The sequence below is a fragment of the Rhinatrema bivittatum genome, chromosome 6, assembly GCF_901001135.1.
Source record: "Rhinatrema bivittatum chromosome 6, aRhiBiv1.1, whole genome shotgun sequence".
NCBI lineage: Eukaryota > Metazoa > Chordata > Amphibia > Gymnophiona > Rhinatrematidae > Rhinatrema > Rhinatrema bivittatum.
In genome coordinates, this window is record NC_042620.1 from 94,114,711 (window position 1) to 94,132,566 (window position 17,856).

A 17,856-nucleotide genomic window follows, 5' to 3' on the forward strand; every position below is an offset into this window, starting at 1 on the left:
GTTGGTTGTTGCCTGAATATAGATCCACGTTTCTTCATTCCCCCCTGCCGTTGAAGCAGAGAGCTATGCTGGATATGCGTGGTGTCAAACTTTCTCCCCTCTCCAATTTGTACTCAGGTATAGCACTGTCCCATTATCCTTCTTCCATCATGTTTCTGAGATGCCAATTAAGTCTATGACATCATTCACTGCTATATACTCTAACTCTCCCATCTTACTTTTTAGACTTCTGGCATTAGCATACAGATATTTCAAAGTGTGTTTTTTGTTTGTATTAATATTCTGCATTTCAGTTAACAGGATAATTTGGAATCTTTTAGCTCATGTGGTTCTTTACTAATAGGCACATGTTCTACATTTTTTTTAATTATTGGAACCTCTCTGTTAGGATTCCCTAACTCTAATTCTTCATTAGTATCCTTTGAAGATACTTCCCTCTGAGCCATGCCCATGCTGAGCGACTATTGGCTTTCCCCTTTGTTCTAGTTTAAAAGCTGCTCTATCTCCTTTTTAAAGGTTAGCACCAGCAGCCTGGTTCCACCCTGGTTAAGATGAGCATAAGAACATAATAAATTGCCATGCTGGGTCAGACCAAGGGTCCATCAAGTCCAGCATCTTGTTTCCAACAGAGGCCAAACCAGCCCAGACTTTCAGAAAAGATTTACCCTTCCCCAAATGGTTCCCCAGTTCCTTATAAAACTGAATCCCTCTTCCTTGCACCATTGTCTCATCCATGCATTGAGACTCTGGAGCTCTGCTTGCCTCTGGGAACCTGCACATGGAATAGGGAGCATTTCAGAGAATGCTGCCCTGGAAGTTCTGGTTTTCAGCTTTCTACCTAAGAGCCTAAATGTGGCTTCCATAACATCCCTCCCACATTTTCCTATGTCGTTGGTGCCCACATGTACCATGACAACTGGTTCCTCCCCAGCACTGTCTACAATATTATCTAGGTGCCCCCTTCATCTTATGTAGAGCTAGCTTCATTGACATGTGTGTCCACCTGACACCATGTGGGTTAAGGGGATCAATGACTTAGGGCATTTGTATATTGATCCTGTTGTGATCTCAGTAAATCCAGCCAAATGGTTGCCATGTAAACTACAATTTGCATTGAAACTGGTAGCTATAGAGGAAATTTGGCCATTGACAAGGGATCTAATGATTCAAAGGTTTTTTGTTAAATTGCAATCACAGATTCCATCCCTTGCAATAGTCCTATTTTGCATATGTTAAAACCTCAATCTGACAAGTGTAGGTTTATTCAGGAATTGCACTGGATTAATGCTGTAGTTTTGCTTAGCACTCCAATACTACCTGGCCCTTACACTCTTTTGTCTATGATCCCACCTGAAGCTCAGACTTTACAATGGTAGATTAATGCTCTGCCTATTTTGCTATAGAAATAGTCCCCAAATTCCATTATTTGTTTACTTTTTTGACTGAATGAGAAAGATATACTTGGACTGGTTTGCCCAAGGGTTTCTGCATTTCCCATCTATTTTTTCAGAGGCCCTGCACGTTTTGAAATACTTTATATTTCCATGTCAGTCTATTTTGTTACATATTGATAATCTTCTCCTGTGCTCCATTTCATATATAGCGTCAGTTACATTTATAGTGCAGTTACTCATTCAGTTATCTACAACTTAGCTCAAAGTATCCAAAAATAAATTACAACTTTTCCCCCTAGATTTCAAATATCACAGGGCTCTCATTCATTAACATCAGATCATATACAGGCTATATTAAATATTCCACAGCCTGTCACTGTAAAACAGTTACACTCCTTTTTGGGTTCAGTAAATTTTTGCAGATTATGAATTTTGGATTTTGCTGCATTGACATAACCACTATTTACTTTGTTACAGAGAGCACAGATTTCATCCTCACAGCAAGTTCTGTGGAATGCAGAAGCATAGAATTCCTTTTTGAAGTTAAAGCAATGTCGGGCATCAGCTCCAGCATCGGGACTTCCAAATTAAACATTACATGAGCGCAAAGGGATTATCTTCTGGAATTTTTACCCAGCTTCATGGAGGTTATCTTAGGTCCACGGTTTATTTGTTACATCAGTTAGATTCAGTTGCTCAGGAACTCCCTATTTTTGAAAGCTGTAGCAGCTGCTACAGAACACCCTTTGACAATTCTAAATTTGTATAAGAATTACTATTGGCTCTGTTATTACCAATTAAAAAAATAGTCTAGTATTAAGGACGGGGGGGGAAATGTGGAGTGTTCCCTAACTGCCTTATGACACAGGCGAATGGTACTGTATTATGTTCATTTAGCTGGTTCATTTGATGTTCGCAATGTTTCTATCGTGTAAATGGATCACTCAATAAAAATTGTGATTATAAAAAAATAAATAAATAGTCTAAAATGATTGCAGATGAAGAAATTTGTAGAAACAAAGGGGTAGATTTTCAGAGCCCTGCTCGCCTAAATCCGCCCAAAACCGGGCGGATTTAGGCGAGCAGGGCCCTGCGCGCCGGGAAGCCTATTTTACATAGGCCTCCCGGCGCGCGCAGAGCCCCGGGACTCACGTAAGTCCCGGGGTTCTCGGAGGGGGGCGTGTCGGGGGCGTGTCAGGGGGCGGGCCCGGTCGTCGCGGCGTTCCGGGGGCGTGTCGGCAGCATTTTGGGGGCGGGTACGGGGCATGGCTACGGCCCGGGGGCGTGGCCGCGCCCTCCGTACCCGCCCCCAGGTCGCGGCCCGGCGCGCAGCAGGCCCGCTGGCGCGCAGGGATTTACGTCTCCCTCCGGGAGGCGTAAATCCCCCGACAAAGGTAAGGGGGGGGTGTAGATAGGGCCGGGTGGGTGGGTTAGGTAGGGGAAGGGAGGGGAAGGTGAGGGGAGGGCAAAGGAAAGTTCCCTCCGAGGCCGCTCCGATTTCGGCGCGGCCTTGGAGGGAACGGGGGGAGGCAGCGCGGCTCGGCGCGCGCAGGCTATACAAAATCGATAGCCTTGCGCGCGCCGATCCAGGATTTTAGTGGATACGCGCGGCTCCGCGCGTATCTACTAAAATCCAGCGTACTTTTGCTTGAGTCTGATGCGCAAGCAAAAGTAGGCTGATCGCGCTTCTTTTAAAATCTACCCCAAAGAACTTTGCAAATAAATGTGTTAATCTCACTTGTACAAAATATAGATATTTCTTACATAGAAAAGCCTTTAAATTTGTGGAAAATGTGTGTGTGTATGAGTGTGTGTGTGAGTGAGAGAGAAAGAGATTGAACTGCCCCTTTGGGGTAAATGGAAGTTAAACAAAATGACATAAAGACAACTATATTTCATTTGGTTTTAACTTATTTTGAATGTAAAATAAAACAAATAATTTTGTTGTATTTTTCCTTTTGCTTGAGATAACAGTACAACCCTATTGCTGAATAAAGCCCTAATCAGCCTATGATTGTTGGGGGTGATCTGATAGTAGTTCAGGGAAGGACATGGGTGGTATCATGTTACAAGTTCAAAAAATTAACCTTATTCTTTTTCATCCAAAGCATTACACATGTCATTCATAAGATTCCTGCTGCTGTTGCTGCCTAATTTAAGCCACATTCATGGTGGTGCAGATGGTAATTTCTAGCTCATTTGGTTAATATGATCATGTGAGACTCCATTCTTGTCTAATTGCAGTTTAGCTGGAAAGAATACACAGTGAACTTGATTAACCCAAATCTATAGCTTTTTATCAGAAAGTTATTTGTTGATTTCTGCAATCAAAAATAATCCTGTTCTGTTTAAAAAAGTATAACCCTGCTTATCTTGGCAAAAATTAATAAATTTGCTCTGTGTGGCATTTTTTAACTGCCCTCACTTGAACTCACAGAACCTATTATCAGCTTCATTACAATATATAGGGCCATCATTATCACTTTCTAGATATGAGGAATTAAACTCCTCCTTTCTTAAAATTCTGGAGCTGGCAGATAAAGTTAAAAGATAACAAGGCTTTTCTAGTCTGTCCATTTTTCTTTTTATTGTATAATGAGGATTCTACTTGAACTCTGGCTTTATGTTTACTTCCCTGCAACTAAGAATCCTTTAGGGCAGATTTTCAAAGGTTACGCACGTAACATATGTGTGTAACCCCCAAAAAACTGCCCCAAACTGCCCCTGCACGCGCTGAGCCTATCTTGCATAGGCTAGGTGGCGTGCGCAAGCCCCGGGACGTGCGTATGTCCCAGGGCTTTCCAAAATGGGCGGGCCAGGGATGTGGCTGGGGCATGGCGGCGGTTCGGGGGCATTCTGGGGGGTGGTCCGGGGGTGGGGTCGAGTTCTCCAGCACAGCAGCCTGTGCTGGGGCATGGTGCGCCGGCAGCTGGCCGGCGCACGCAGCGTAACTTTTGGAGCAAAGGTAGGGGGGGATTTAGTTAGGGATGGGGTGGGTTAGATAGGGGAAGGAAGGGAAGGTGGGGGGGGGGGGGGGCTAGAAAAAAGTTCCCTCCAAGGCCGCTCTGATATCGCGCGGCCTTGGAGGGAACGGAGAAAGCCATCGGGGCTCCCCTCGGGCTCGGCACGCACAAGGTGCACATGTGTGCACCCCCTTGTGCACGCCAAGCCCGGATTTTATAACATGCATGCGGCAGCGCGCGCATGTTATAAAATCGGGTGTAGATTTGTTCGCGCCGGGTTGCGTGAACAAATCTATGCCCGCACTTATCTTTTAAGATCTGGCCCTTTGTGTCTATCCCATGCTGTTCTGCATATCCACCACCCTATCAGTAGTGAAACATTCCCTTAAATTACATCTGTCTCTGTAATTTTTCAGTTTCTATAATGACCTCTTGTTTTAGAATTTCCTTTTCCCTGAAATGATAGACTCTTGTATATTATTTATGTGGGGGGATTATCATATTTGAGAGTATCACAAGATATTCTGAGTGGGGAGACCCGGATTTATCATGGTTGACCTGATGGGAAATGTGATAAATGCTTGAACTTGCAGTAAAATTAAATGTCCACTTGTGTTAATATGATTTGAGTTAAGGGGTGGTGTGTTGGTCCCCTTAAGAATCTGGGGTATGTGAATCATGGGAACTAGTAAAGTGGGAGGCATTAAATTGTGAGGTTTTTGGAAGGACTTGCCTTTTTAGGATATTGCTGGCATAGAAAGGGACCTCCAGGATATAGAGTCCTGGAGTAGCCAGCCAGTAGACAGGTGGGTCTGAGGTCCAACCCAGTATAGAGTATGACCCTGCAGGTCATACTCTATACTGGAACCATGGCCTGAAACCATGAAGTGGAAGAAAGTTTTCCACTCACTGAAGAATGGGCCAGGAGCTATGGGTGGAGAAAAGGTGTTTCCTCCCCATGAGGAAAAATTCCAGGAGAAAGGAGGGGGGTTATTCTGATAGGAGGAGAGCCTCATGAAGGACCCAGGGCATGAAGGATACCAGGGAGATCTTCATGTTGCTTGACTGGAGAAATAGGAATGGAGAAGGTTGAATGCAGAAAAGAGTTGTGAGTTAAATCTACAGGGGTAAACTTCATTCCTTTACAGTTGTTTTGAGACTATGGTTAAACTTGAAGAGGAATCTGGGAGTGTGGTGCCTGTCCCTTTTGGATTGGGGTGGGTAGAAATATGAAAGTAGTAAGAGGTGAAAAGGGAATCCAAGATGACCGCACGCACACTAAGGCTGGTGCTCCGGTCCTTCCCTTACCCTATATTTCTTCATCTTAAGTATATATTACCTTCACTAGCTGCAGCATGGGTAAGAGGAAAGGAAGAGCCAGAGCATTCCCCGATGTTTTGGAGGGATTGCTTTCTTTAGGCCCGATGGACCATCATGTTATCTGGAGCCAGGAGTTTTCAGTGAGCTCCATGGAGGCATCATTAGACGGGCAGTTGAGAGGTGTTCTTCACTGATGACCCTAGACCTTGAATCATCCTTTTCTTTGGACCTATGTCGGGCTCCTCCTCAGCCTGCCCCCCCCCCCCCCCCCCACAGGTGGTGCTGACATGATCGGTTTGCTCTCGTTCACCCTGATGACCTTGGTCAGCCAGTAGTTCTAGCATCAGGTGGAGCCAGCTTAGTGAGGGAGCTGAATCTTTGTCAGTTATTTCCCCTATTCTTTCGATGGCTGGGTCTTGTGCAGTGGTTTCAACTGAGGTAATAACTGCTTCTTTATCAAAACCTCCTAACATTACTCTGGATATAATTTGTGAAGCTATTACTAACCTATCTAACCAGGTTTCAGAATTTGTTTCTCAACATCATGAACTTTCTAATATATTTATTGCTTCTCAGTCTCAAGTATTGGAATTAAAATCTCAAGTGGAATCTCTGGAGTCCAAGGGGACAATTATACAGAAATCAATATATACTATTTCGGCTGGACATTTGTTTCTACAAAATAAAATGGAAAATAATATACAGCATTGCAATCTTAGAATTTTAAATTTTCTAATGAAAAGGTTTACCACACCGGTTGAGATGTTACGTAGATATTTCGTGGAAGTTTTATCTATCAAAGAAAATCTGCTTCCACCCATTTCAAAAGCCTATTATCTGCCGAATGTGAAAGTCTCTCATCCGAAAAATACTCCTGCAGATGTTGCTCCTATTGATTTGTCTCATCTATTCTCCTTCCTTGAGAATTCAACGGAAGACGTTATTACATCTTCTACTTTAATTGTCACCTTTGCTTTGGACTCAGATCAGGACTTTATATTGAAAATGTTTTTCCGTAAGAGAGATATATTGTTCCTAGGATTAAATATTCATATATTTTCAAATGTATCCAAAGTAACACAGTCTAAAAGGAAACATTTTTTGCTAATGCTCCCTGCCATTGTTAGTCTGGGTGCATCCTTTGGGTTGTATTTCTCTTGTAAGTGTATTATTAAATATCGTGGGATTAAATACGTGTTTTTTGATTCCTCCCAGCTTAATACTTTTCTTAATGATAAGATTAGACAAGATTCTATTACCCTTACATCCAGCTCATAATTATTGAGGCCAGACGTAAATTTTGTAAATCCTAGACTTAGTGTAGTTGGGCCCTTTCCTTTTTTGTTTTCTATAACTTATATTTCCTCTCATATTTGCGAATTAGAATTCCCTCTATTTGTGGTCTGACAGAGTATTACTGAGATCTTATATTTCTTATTATGTTATTTTCCTATATTATTTGATCTCTCTATACCATTTCTTGACAAGTTGTTTCAAACTTGTTAATGGATTTAAAATGATAAAGGGTTAAAAAAAAAAAAAAAAAAGGAAGAGAACCTATCGAAGTGATAATAGGAGAACTATATGATGGGGAACATAATTTTTATGTTGCCATTTAAAATTTTTGGAGTAAAGATTGGGAGATCTAATTACCATTCATGTGAAGGTTGGAATGACTGGAAGACTATATCATAGGGAATACCATACAGTAATTTTTTGGAGACAAGATTTTACTTTTGACTGTTGTATCCAATGAAATCTGATTATTCAGTGTGAGTATTCTTATTCCATGCTATACCTGCTATTAGTGCTTGGCATCAGAACAACAACAAAAAAAAGTTAAGTGTTTTGGTTATTTGAAAGTAGTGTGCCTATTTGCTTTATTTGTGCTAGCACCAAGGGGTAGTATTGATGCCAGAGTTAATGGAGGGGATAAGGATGGTATCCTCCCTGTCCAGTAAATGGAAGAGTTGTAAGCTACCCCCTGCTGTCTCTATTCAGGTCCACTTCACTATCTGCATGACCTAACTACTGAATCCACAACACAAATTTGGGAGGAGGACCCTTCTACAGATAAGGAAACCCCTCCCATCATCTTATGTACTCCAGGATGGGTTTATATTTATAATGCAATCCCCATGCCACAACTAGATAAGGACAAGGGGGCACCTCTGGGAGCTGCCAGGCCATCTTATATTACATGCGACTCCCCAGGTTTCCTCTGATCAGTGGGGGGGGGGAAGTCCCTGGGACTTGGGACCATCTTGAGAGTTATGAGCAAAGACATGTATAGATTCCTTGGTCTCCATTAACCAGTTAACCCTAGCTTAATTACTAAGTTAGAATTTAGAGAGAGAGAAATGCAAACCATCCCAGCAGGTATCTCCATAGAGGCTTATCTGGATTGGTCATCAGTCTCTCATAAAAGCCAGCTCTGCATGTGGGGTAGTGAGGCATTTTTAGTTGTAGTTCAAGTAAGCTGGAGGTTATTCTTAGTGATCTCCATTGTTGTACCCTCAACCTGTCTCTTGGAGTATTTTTTTTTTGAATTGGAGTTTGAACTGAAAGAGTGCCATGATAGCTGATTCCCTATTTATAGGACCCCCGACCTGACCCAAGGGGAGACACTCTGCCCTGGCCAGTATCCCCATTTCTGGAAGTGATTGACTGGGAGAGCGGAACAGGAGTTTTGAGAACAGCTGTATTTTTTTCTGAAAATTTTGATTTTGGAATCCTATTCCCCCCCACCGAGGATTGTTACTGCTCCCTTGGGAGGTCAGGAAGGTGCTGTGATTCCCTCAGTCCATCTAAGAAGGGACAGCAGTGACCTGACAGAGTACTGACAGAGAAGAAGAGAAAAATATTATTGTGGATAGTTTTATTTTTGCCATCAGTTCCTGCCCGTGAGAAGGAGAGGAACATTTGTGTTTGCTGTTTCTGGAACTTTCTACCCCAGAGGACCCCAGTAACATCAAAGATAGAGCTCCCAACCCCACTAGAAGCCTACTTCTCACCATCTGGAGGGGCACATAATTTCCTAGTGCTTGCCATCCTAAAGGACAATAACTCAGCTATTAAAAATGAGAAAGAGCCATTTTGTGAGAAGATTATCTGGAGAATATTGTTGTGAATTGGGCATGAAGAATTTTTTGGTTACAGTAAATTCATTTTGGAACACCTCCCACAAGTGTCCTGTGAGTCTTTTGGTGATGGGTATAGAAAATGAGAATGAGAATTCAGGAAACAGTAAGTACACTCGTGGGAAAGAGAGTGTGAGTAGACAGACCTGGATTTTCCCTTGCATTCCTTGGACTCAGGTGGCTAAGCTGCCACCCTCCCCCAACTGAGAGAATTCATGTTCTGTGGTTGGAAGGACTGGTGCAAGAAGACTAGGACTTAACCCTGGCACGGAGTGTATTCCCTACACCAATTTGGCCCTAACCCTGAAGAAGGGGGCTACATAATCTTTTTTGTTTGACTGGTTAAGAGATCTTATGGTTGACACCATTCTCAGAGCAATTTGTACTTGGGAGCTTCCAACCTGACAATATGCTAAGAACATACATTCTGTCATGCAGAGTTTAACTCTGGAGTAACTTGCTTGGGTTATAATACCTAGAATAGATAAGAGGATAAAAAAAGGTGAACTGTAGTTTTCTTTGGTTTCATTTATTTTTTTGGGAAGCAAGAATTTTAGTTTCCTTCCAGGATTAGTTAGGGAAAAATAGTAAGAAATCAGTCAGTGCTTCCAAACTGGAGCAAGGATTTTATTTTCTGTTGGACAATTTACCTTAAAGAGATTCCCTGTGCTTCAATCTAGCATCTGAATTGCAAGCATGGTACTCTTTTGAGATGGTCCCCTTTCTAAGTGACCGTAGGTATCCTTGGGCAACCCAAAAGAGCTGTGGGAATTATTGATGGGTGCCGCAACTGGAACTTTGAAGTCCCCTATTCCTGTCACAATACAGATTCAGGTAAATGGTGCTTCACTAATACCCTTCTTGAAGGAAGCAAAGGATCTGACACATGAGAGGTTCAGCACCACCCCTTGAGGAGATCCTAAGGCTTTTTTTGGATGCCCTAGAATGATGTTTACAGAAACTGAAACACTGTCAAAGTTAACCCCTATTCCAGTTTCTACAGAAGAACTGCTGTCTACAAAAGATGTTCCAACCTTTGCTGCTACCTTTCTCTCAACCTTTTCTAGCCAGTAAATGTGATGCCTACATGTGTGACAGTTCTTCTGTTAAAAAAGCATGGGTTTTTTTCCTTCAAACCTGGGGTCACTAGTACAGACCGATCATGATCACAGTCTTTTGATGTCACCAGAGAACAGATGCAAGAATCCATGGATCAATGCTATGCCAGGATCTGGAAAACTCTACCCACCTTCAGGATTGAAGAGATCAAGGTAAAATCAATGAGCTTCCTGCTTTGAGGTGAAGCCCTGCACTGGATTTGGTCACTATGGGGCCAATGTAATAAGCTGCAGTAGACCTGTGGAAGTTTTGTGCACATGGTTTTATGCACGTATGTAATAACACAGCGAGGAAAAAATACATGCACAAACTCGCTCAAAAACCCATGGCTGGTTTAGCACAAGTCCATGCTCATGACATGTACAATGAACAATGTAGAGGTCGTGCTGATGTTAGTGTGGGTTGTTTTAAGTAGGTTTTTTAGTGCCTGGGTCAGGGCAGGAGTTAAATGTAAACGCCTGTCTGGAGGTTGAAAAATTAAGTGACAGAAGCCACAACGGAGGTTGGAGAGGGAACAGGCACATATCAGAAATGCTGAATTCTTTTGTAGCCCCTTCCAAATTTCTACTGCATTTCCCCTGTTCACTGGCATCCACCATTATAGCTCCCACGTGGTCAGTGATGGATCATGAAAGGATTAGACATTGCTCTACCCACCTTCAGTCCCACTTTTGGACCATTAAACTCACTACTGTCTTAAAGGCTTTCAACCGAGAATCAATCATGGGTCACCACATTAATGCAGGTTTATGCGCAGTTTATTGCATAGGGCCTTCAGAGCACGTTTTAACATGCATATCTGTGCAGGTATTTGTTTTTCACAGATTTTCAGGGTATATCTCATTTGCATGCTGTACCCTAATCATATCTTGTGGAGGCACCTGCTTTTGCTGTGCTCACTAACAGAAATACACCCAAACAACTAGTGCAGATTACACTGCAGGTCTTATTACATCAGTCCCTATGATTGCCCAACCATACAGACCTTTAAAGGGTATTTCACTGCATTGGCTGAGCAATTTGGGAAATCAGATGCAGTGACTATATCGGAGTTTGAGCCACATTTCAGTCCGGCAATTATCAAGGCAGCCTGCCTAGCATTCAGTCTTAACGTAAAGTAAACCAGTTGTTGCCAGTGGTTCTGTGCTTCTAGGATGCTCTCCACATGCATCTTATTGGAGGGAAATCTGGACCCTACTTCTGATGTCTTGAAATCCATTTCTAACCTTGAACTAGAATGCAGCATTTCTGCCTTAACTGGGTTTATTGTGCAAGTGAACCAGAATATACCGATGGCCAGACTCTCCCAGGCAAACTGATATCTCTGCCCCTACTGAAGCCATTCCTGTGCAAAAATGTGACCTGCACCTTCACGCTAGCCACATACACACATCATGCAACACAGCATGTAAATATTTTAAGATAAATTGATGTGCATCTTTTTGAATTGAATCCACCTAAAAATGTGCCAGAAATTTAAACTTGCTTAGTGATAACTCTGATAAACACTTATTTTTTTAGTGCCCAAACATACCTAATTGTCTGAAAATAAATCCCTAAATCTACAATTCAAATACCCTTAGGATCAGAAGCCCTAGATATAGACAATATCCTTGACATTGTCTATGTCATGTCAAATGAAAGCAAATCTCTATTATTTCCCAATCTAAATGTTCAGAGCGTCCATTTTCTATTCCTTCCATTCAGAATTACCAGAAGATGGACTCGTTCACTGTGTTTTACCTATGTGCATTATATTTCAGTCATGCCCACGTCCCTACCCCACATTAGTGCCTCCACCTAAATGCAGCTAAAAGTATGGGTACTGTCAACCACCAGAAATACTTTTTGACTGATTGAGGGAGAGCAATTTTCTGACAGCCAATGCTTGTGTAAATCACTACTGATCCATATAAACAGCTTTGAAAATTACCCACTATCTGTTACACTGCTTTAAGTCTGTAATTTTTCTAAAAACCTGCATAAACTTTGAAGTCAAGAACCTCCATCTTTTACACCAATTTTTAAGAAAGTGGAGTGTGCTTTCCCTTTGAAAGTTATCTCATCTAAACTGCTCACAATTACTCAAATTTGTGTGCAGATTTTGTTCCAGGAAAATGTATGTGCATACTTCTGGAAAAGGTATAATGCATAGATAAATGCAATCTGTGGCCCCTCACTCCAGATAAATGTATATGTGTATTAGGGATGTGAATCGTTTTTGACGATTTAAAATATCGTCCGATATATTTTAAATCGTCAAAAATCGTTAGGGCCACGATACAATACCAATTCCCCCGATTTATCGTTAAAAAATCGTAAATCGGGGGAAGGGGGAGGGCAGGAAAACCGGCACACTAAAACCCCCTAAAACCCACCCCCGACCCTTTAAATTAAATCCCCCACCCTCCCGAACGCCCCCCCCCAAATGCTTTAAATTACCTGGGGATCCAGTGGTGGTCCAGAATGGCGGCGGTCCGGAACGGCCCCCTCAATTGAATCCTTTTGTCTTCAGCCGGCGCCATTTTGCAAAATGGCCGCCGCAAAATGGCGGCGGCCATAGACAAAAACGATTCGACGCAGGAGGTCATTCCGGACCCCCGCTGGACTTTTGGCAAGTCTTGTGGGGGTCAGGAGGCCCCCCCAAGCTGGCCAAAAGTTTCTGGGAGTCCAGCGGGGTTCAGGAAGCGATTTCTTGCCGCAAATCGTTTTCCGTACGGAAAATGGCGCCGGCAGGAGATCGACTGCAGGAGGTCGTTCAGTGGGGGTTCCGGACCGCCGCTGAACGACCTCCTGCAGTCGATCTCCTGCTGGCGCCATTTTCCGTACGGAAAACGATTTGCGGCAAGAAATCGCTTCCTGAACCCTGCTGGACTCCCAGAAACATTTGGCCAGCTTGGGGGGGGGCCTCCTGACCCCCACAAGACTTGCCAAAAGTCCAGCGGGGGTCCGGAATGACCTCCTGCGTCGAATCATTTTTGTCTATGGCCGCCGCCATTTTGCGGCGGCCATTTTGCAAAATGGCGCCGGCTGAAGACAAAAGGATTCAATTGAGGGGGCCGTTCCGGACCGCCGCCGTTCTGGACCACCAGGTAATTTAAAGCATTTGGGGGGGGGGGGGGTTCGGGGGGGGGGGGGATTTAATTTAAAGGGTCGGGGGTGGGTTTTAGGGGGTTGGCTCACGATTTTAACGATTTTTCACAATATTTTTAAAACCCAAATGGCAACAATACGATTCCCTCCCCCTCCCAGCCGAAATCGATCGTTAAGACGATCGAGGACACGATTCACATCTCTAATGTGTATGCCCTATGTGGGGGTAAATTTATGCACATATTAGGTGGACAATGTTGTAAAAGTTTATTTCCTCAGGTAAAAGACTTTTGTCCATGGAAAGGACTTTGAAAATTACCTTACCTTTGCTAATAAAAAAAACTTGAAAACATTTTTAGTAAACAGGCAGCAAAATATTTATAGACGGATTTACCTGAAGTAGTACTTCTTGAAAGGCTGTTTTCATCTGAAATACAATTAAACAACACTTATGGACTGCAATTTCATATGGATAATACCGTGACCTAAACACAGAAATTGTAATATTGCAAAACTTTAGAGCCAAAAGTACTTTACTGTACATGTCAAAAAGACTATTGGTTCCAGAGCATTTTTGTACAAGAGACAAACCAGCAGGCCTCAGAATTCTATACTGCAAATTGCAGCCAAGTTTAGAAACAGATATAGCATAACAAAGCTCAGTTTCAATAAAACATGCATACGCATGTAGCTTTTGTGTTGTACACCACTTTGGGCAGGTTTGTCCTGGGAAGCTGGTATATAATAAATGTAATGAAATATTGAGCTGAACTACATATACAAAAGTGAATACAATTAAATAAAAGCTATGTAACTTCTTTTGCTGTCCGTGTGCCATCTTGAAAAGGAAATCCCACGAGACAGGTTGCAAAAAAGCATAAACTAGATATGAGACTAGCAAAAGTGCAAGAAAGAAAGGCATGATCATTTTATTCAACAGTTTTCTAAAGGAGAAAAAAAGAAAAAAAAAAAGGCAATGCAGCAAAACATGCATTAAAATGATTTCTTATATTTGAAGACAAAAACCTTCATTGAGTAGAAGTGGAATAATGAGTAATAAGAAATGTAATTCATGGATAATTTATTATTTAAACTAATTTTTATTCTGTTACAGATTATGGATAAGGGATTTTTATTAGGATAATAAACATGTGCCCTTAGTACCATAATACATGAATAGATAATACAGAGGTCAAACACTAGATTTATTTGTTTTAAGCTCATTTTTAAAATTACAGATTATTAGATTTAAATGGATTAGACTTGGCACTGACATTTCTAAGAGCCTTGTATTTTTTGTTAATGCCGCAGACTAGAAATATTGAAGAATTATGGCTAGATATAGAACAAGTTGGGGGTGATACTAGAGTCAATATTTAAGATGGAGCCTCAAGTGCTGGCTGTGGCATGGAATGCATTTTTCAAACTACAGATAGCTGGTAGATTGCACCCTTTTCTGAATGTTAATTCTTTTAAGGTGATCATGCAAGCATTGATTATTTTAAATCTGGACAAACTTAATTGATAATTGGGGTGGGCCTGCCTGACAGGCTCACCCACAATAGAGGCTACAGATGGTCCAGAATTTAGCAGCCTGAATGGCCTTACAACAGGCATGAAGGGTCAAGGCAATACCATTACTGCAAAGATTGCATTGGCTATATATTAAAGAGTGAGATACATTTAAAATGTTTATTTTGGTACACCAAGTGATGAGAGGAAATGGCCCTGGCTATGTTTGGAATAAACTAAGCTGACTTTCTTATCAACCATGCCAGACCAATCCAAACAAGTGGGAAATGTCCTCTGGCCAGCAGATGAAAGCAGAGATAAAAGCTCAAAGCTGACTTCACACCCTCTATAAAGGTCTGAAGTTGCCCTCAGCTCTTCAGTATTTGTCTCTGCCTCAGCATATATACAGATATGTGGACTGGTGCTGCTTGTGGGAAGGCTTTAGGCCCATATTCCAAGTGGAGTGTAGGCTAAGTCCTGGGGGTGCTCTGGACCGCTGTACTGATGAACTGGCTCACCCTTCCCCACTTGGGAACCAGCTCCATGGGGGTCTGAGTTCCAGCACCAATAGGTCAAGCTTTTTGTTTTCCCTTAGTGGGTTCAGCAGCAGGAGCTATGAACCAGGCTCCTAGGGCAACAGTCCAGACAAATGGTACAGATTTTCCTAGTAGAGTGAGCTCCCAGGGCAACAGGGCAGACAAAGGGCACAGATTTCCATGGTAGAGTGGGCTCCCAGGATGATAGCTCAGACAAGGGACACTGTATCCCTGGTAGAGCAGGAACCAAGAAAGAAGAAAACACCACAAGTAAATCTTAGCAGATCAGCATTTCATTGAAGACAGTCTGCCGAGCCTGGGAGCAGGCAAGCATCAGGCAAAGAGGTACACACCTGCTTCAAGCCAAACTGTTTGGATTCCTCAGTTCAAGCTGGCCCTAATGGGAGAGAACAGTGTTTTGGTGCAATTTGGTCTGCTTTTTGCTGCTATACAGCCAGTGAACTCTGTGATCCAGCTTTAGGTAATCAGATGGACTCAGTAATTGGCTGCACAAGTTCTGAAATTGTCACAGCTGTGAGTATTTTGGTGATAGTGAAGTTGCAGGCTGCAACAGGCAGGCAAGGTCCATTAGGTCCATATCCTGCCATAAGCAAAATGGGATAAATCCCCCAATTGAAGCTCTGGCCCCTATGGAAGAAGGCAGTGCTATAGAGCACATGCATAAGAGTCTACTCAGTGGGCTGTCTCCTCAGACATGTTTTGTCCTTGATTGTTCTGCTGGGTAGCTACTTAAGCCTTGGATCCAGCTTCAGGTAAGCAGATTGACTTGGTAATCAATTGGACAAATTCTGGAATTGTCACAGCTGTGAGGAGGTTCAGAACAATGAAGCAGCAGCTTTAATGACTATTGGGAGCAAAGGTCTTATGTACTACAGAAGGATCTAAACTAAGCAAGATATTAGGTGCTTGGCACCATAATGACTTGCTTGCATGACCTGCACCTCTGAAAGGAAAGTATACCCAGTTTTTGGAAAATTTAACAGCTTTTTCACTACTGCTTTATGTAAAGAAAAAAATATATAGTAGTAAAAATAATGTATATATTAAAGCAATCAAGTCACACTCTACATCCTACTTCCCTCTGATTATCAATTAGAGAAGTGCCATGGGGAGGGTTGCAGAATTATTTTGAGACACAGTGCAGTCTGCACATCTCCTATTTTCTATCGAGTTGTTATTGCAGCAAGTGACCTCCAAGAAATTTGGAGCACCTCTCTCCCATCCTCTTTGCTAGGGGAGCATTGAAGGGAACAGCCTATGGAACTGGCTCTCTTTCCCTCTGCATGAAGGAGGCTTCTTAGAGGTGCTTTTAAGATCAAATTAAGCTTGTACTGCTGAAAATGATTATAGCCTGTGTTCATGTTCCCACATGGAGAAATTTTCCTCAGGATGGGAAACTTGAGTCAGATAAGTGAAAGCTGCCTTCAGTTGTTAAGACCATATCTGGCAGAGGAGAAAAAAAATGACCAATTATTTCCATGCCAGAAAGTGGGAGACGTTACATAATCAGTCTTCCCTTTCTTTTTCTCTCTCCCTCTTCCCAGGCTGCTTTGTAAAATGGCTTTGTGTTTCAAACCCTTTGTGCGGGGTCTAATATCCCTCAGAGGAAGCTATGCTGAACTTTCCCACAGAGAGGGGGAGGTCCTGAGCTTCCTACATAAGGACAGATAGATTCACATCTGATGAGTCTCACAAAAGGGAGGTAAGTGATATTGGGCATTTCTTTTTGTCAGCCCACCCTCTCCCCTGGCCTGGTCAGTGTGAGTTCAATATGGGGCCTTGGAATGTACGGGACTCTTGTGAACTCCCTCACAGGGGGAGCACTACAATGTCAATATTTCTGTTCAATTTAATCTTCTGTAAAAGGGCCATCTTTTAGAGTGGTCCTGGGAGTGCTTATCGGAAGCTACTTCTGTTCCTCACCCCCCACCAAGACCAGTCAAGGTTGGGAGCCATTTTAGAGGCTAAAAGCAATCAGCTTAGAATTTCTCTCTTCCTCAGGGAAGTAATTGAGGACATGGGATTTGGTGGGGGCAGTCACCTTCTTGTTATGGACTCTTGGGTTCTGGTGTGCTCCTTCACAGAAACTTGGGGAATCTTCCCCATGGGTAATAGAATACTGATAGGGGGAATTCCCTGTCCTTCTGTAAAGGCCTCAGAGACAGTCATATTAAGCCATTGGGTCAGTCACAAGTTCTTGGGCACATTTCTTCCTTGAAAAGAGGTTAGTGGCATAGTTTTATTCCATGTCTTCGAGTAAAAGCAGTGAATTCTCCTATTCTTGGGCTCCTCATGAAAAAAAGCAGACTTTTTGTTAGGTGGTCATCCACATAGATATTTATCATTTGCCTCCTCCTGGATTCTTCAATGACAGTAACAAGGCTCTCCCTTGTGCTAGCCAGGGTTTCAGATACCTGTTGGTCAAAGAGTAGTAAAGGCATCCCTATGCATGAGGGATTGTGGTGTTATGCCCATCGGTTGCAGACGGCTGCGACCTCTGTTGCTCACCTCCTTTGCAGCTTTGACTCCGTTGGAAAGACTTGCGGCCTCCGCCAGCTATCGCTGGCCTGCCCACCATTCCTGGGCCTCCCTGGATGCCGTGGACACTGCTGACCGCCATGTTGCCCTCGGAATCCCCTAGGCGCGCGCGCATGGGCCAGTCTTAAGCACGTCATGGTGGGAACCTCGGGGGCATCCCCTCCAGATGACATCATCCTTCCAGGACATTTAAGCTGGCTGGCCCTGCCTACCTACGACT

The 17,856-nt window shown here is 42.9% G+C and overlaps 1 protein-coding gene across 1 annotated transcript in view; it reads right to left on the minus strand.

Annotated features, from left to right (window-relative positions):
* KCNH7 (potassium voltage-gated channel subfamily H member 7) overlaps positions 1–15,515 on the minus strand; it is a 324,631-nt gene extending 309,116 nt beyond the window's left edge. Inside the window, exons 1-2 of the mRNA XM_029605617.1 lie at positions 15,431–15,515; positions 13,424–13,456 (exon numbers count right to left, since the gene is read on the minus strand). The gene's annotated coding sequence lies outside the window, so the exon portion shown is untranslated. The remainder of the gene's footprint in view (positions 1–13,423; positions 13,457–15,430) is intronic.
* Positions 15,516–17,856: the final 2,341 nt, after the last annotated feature.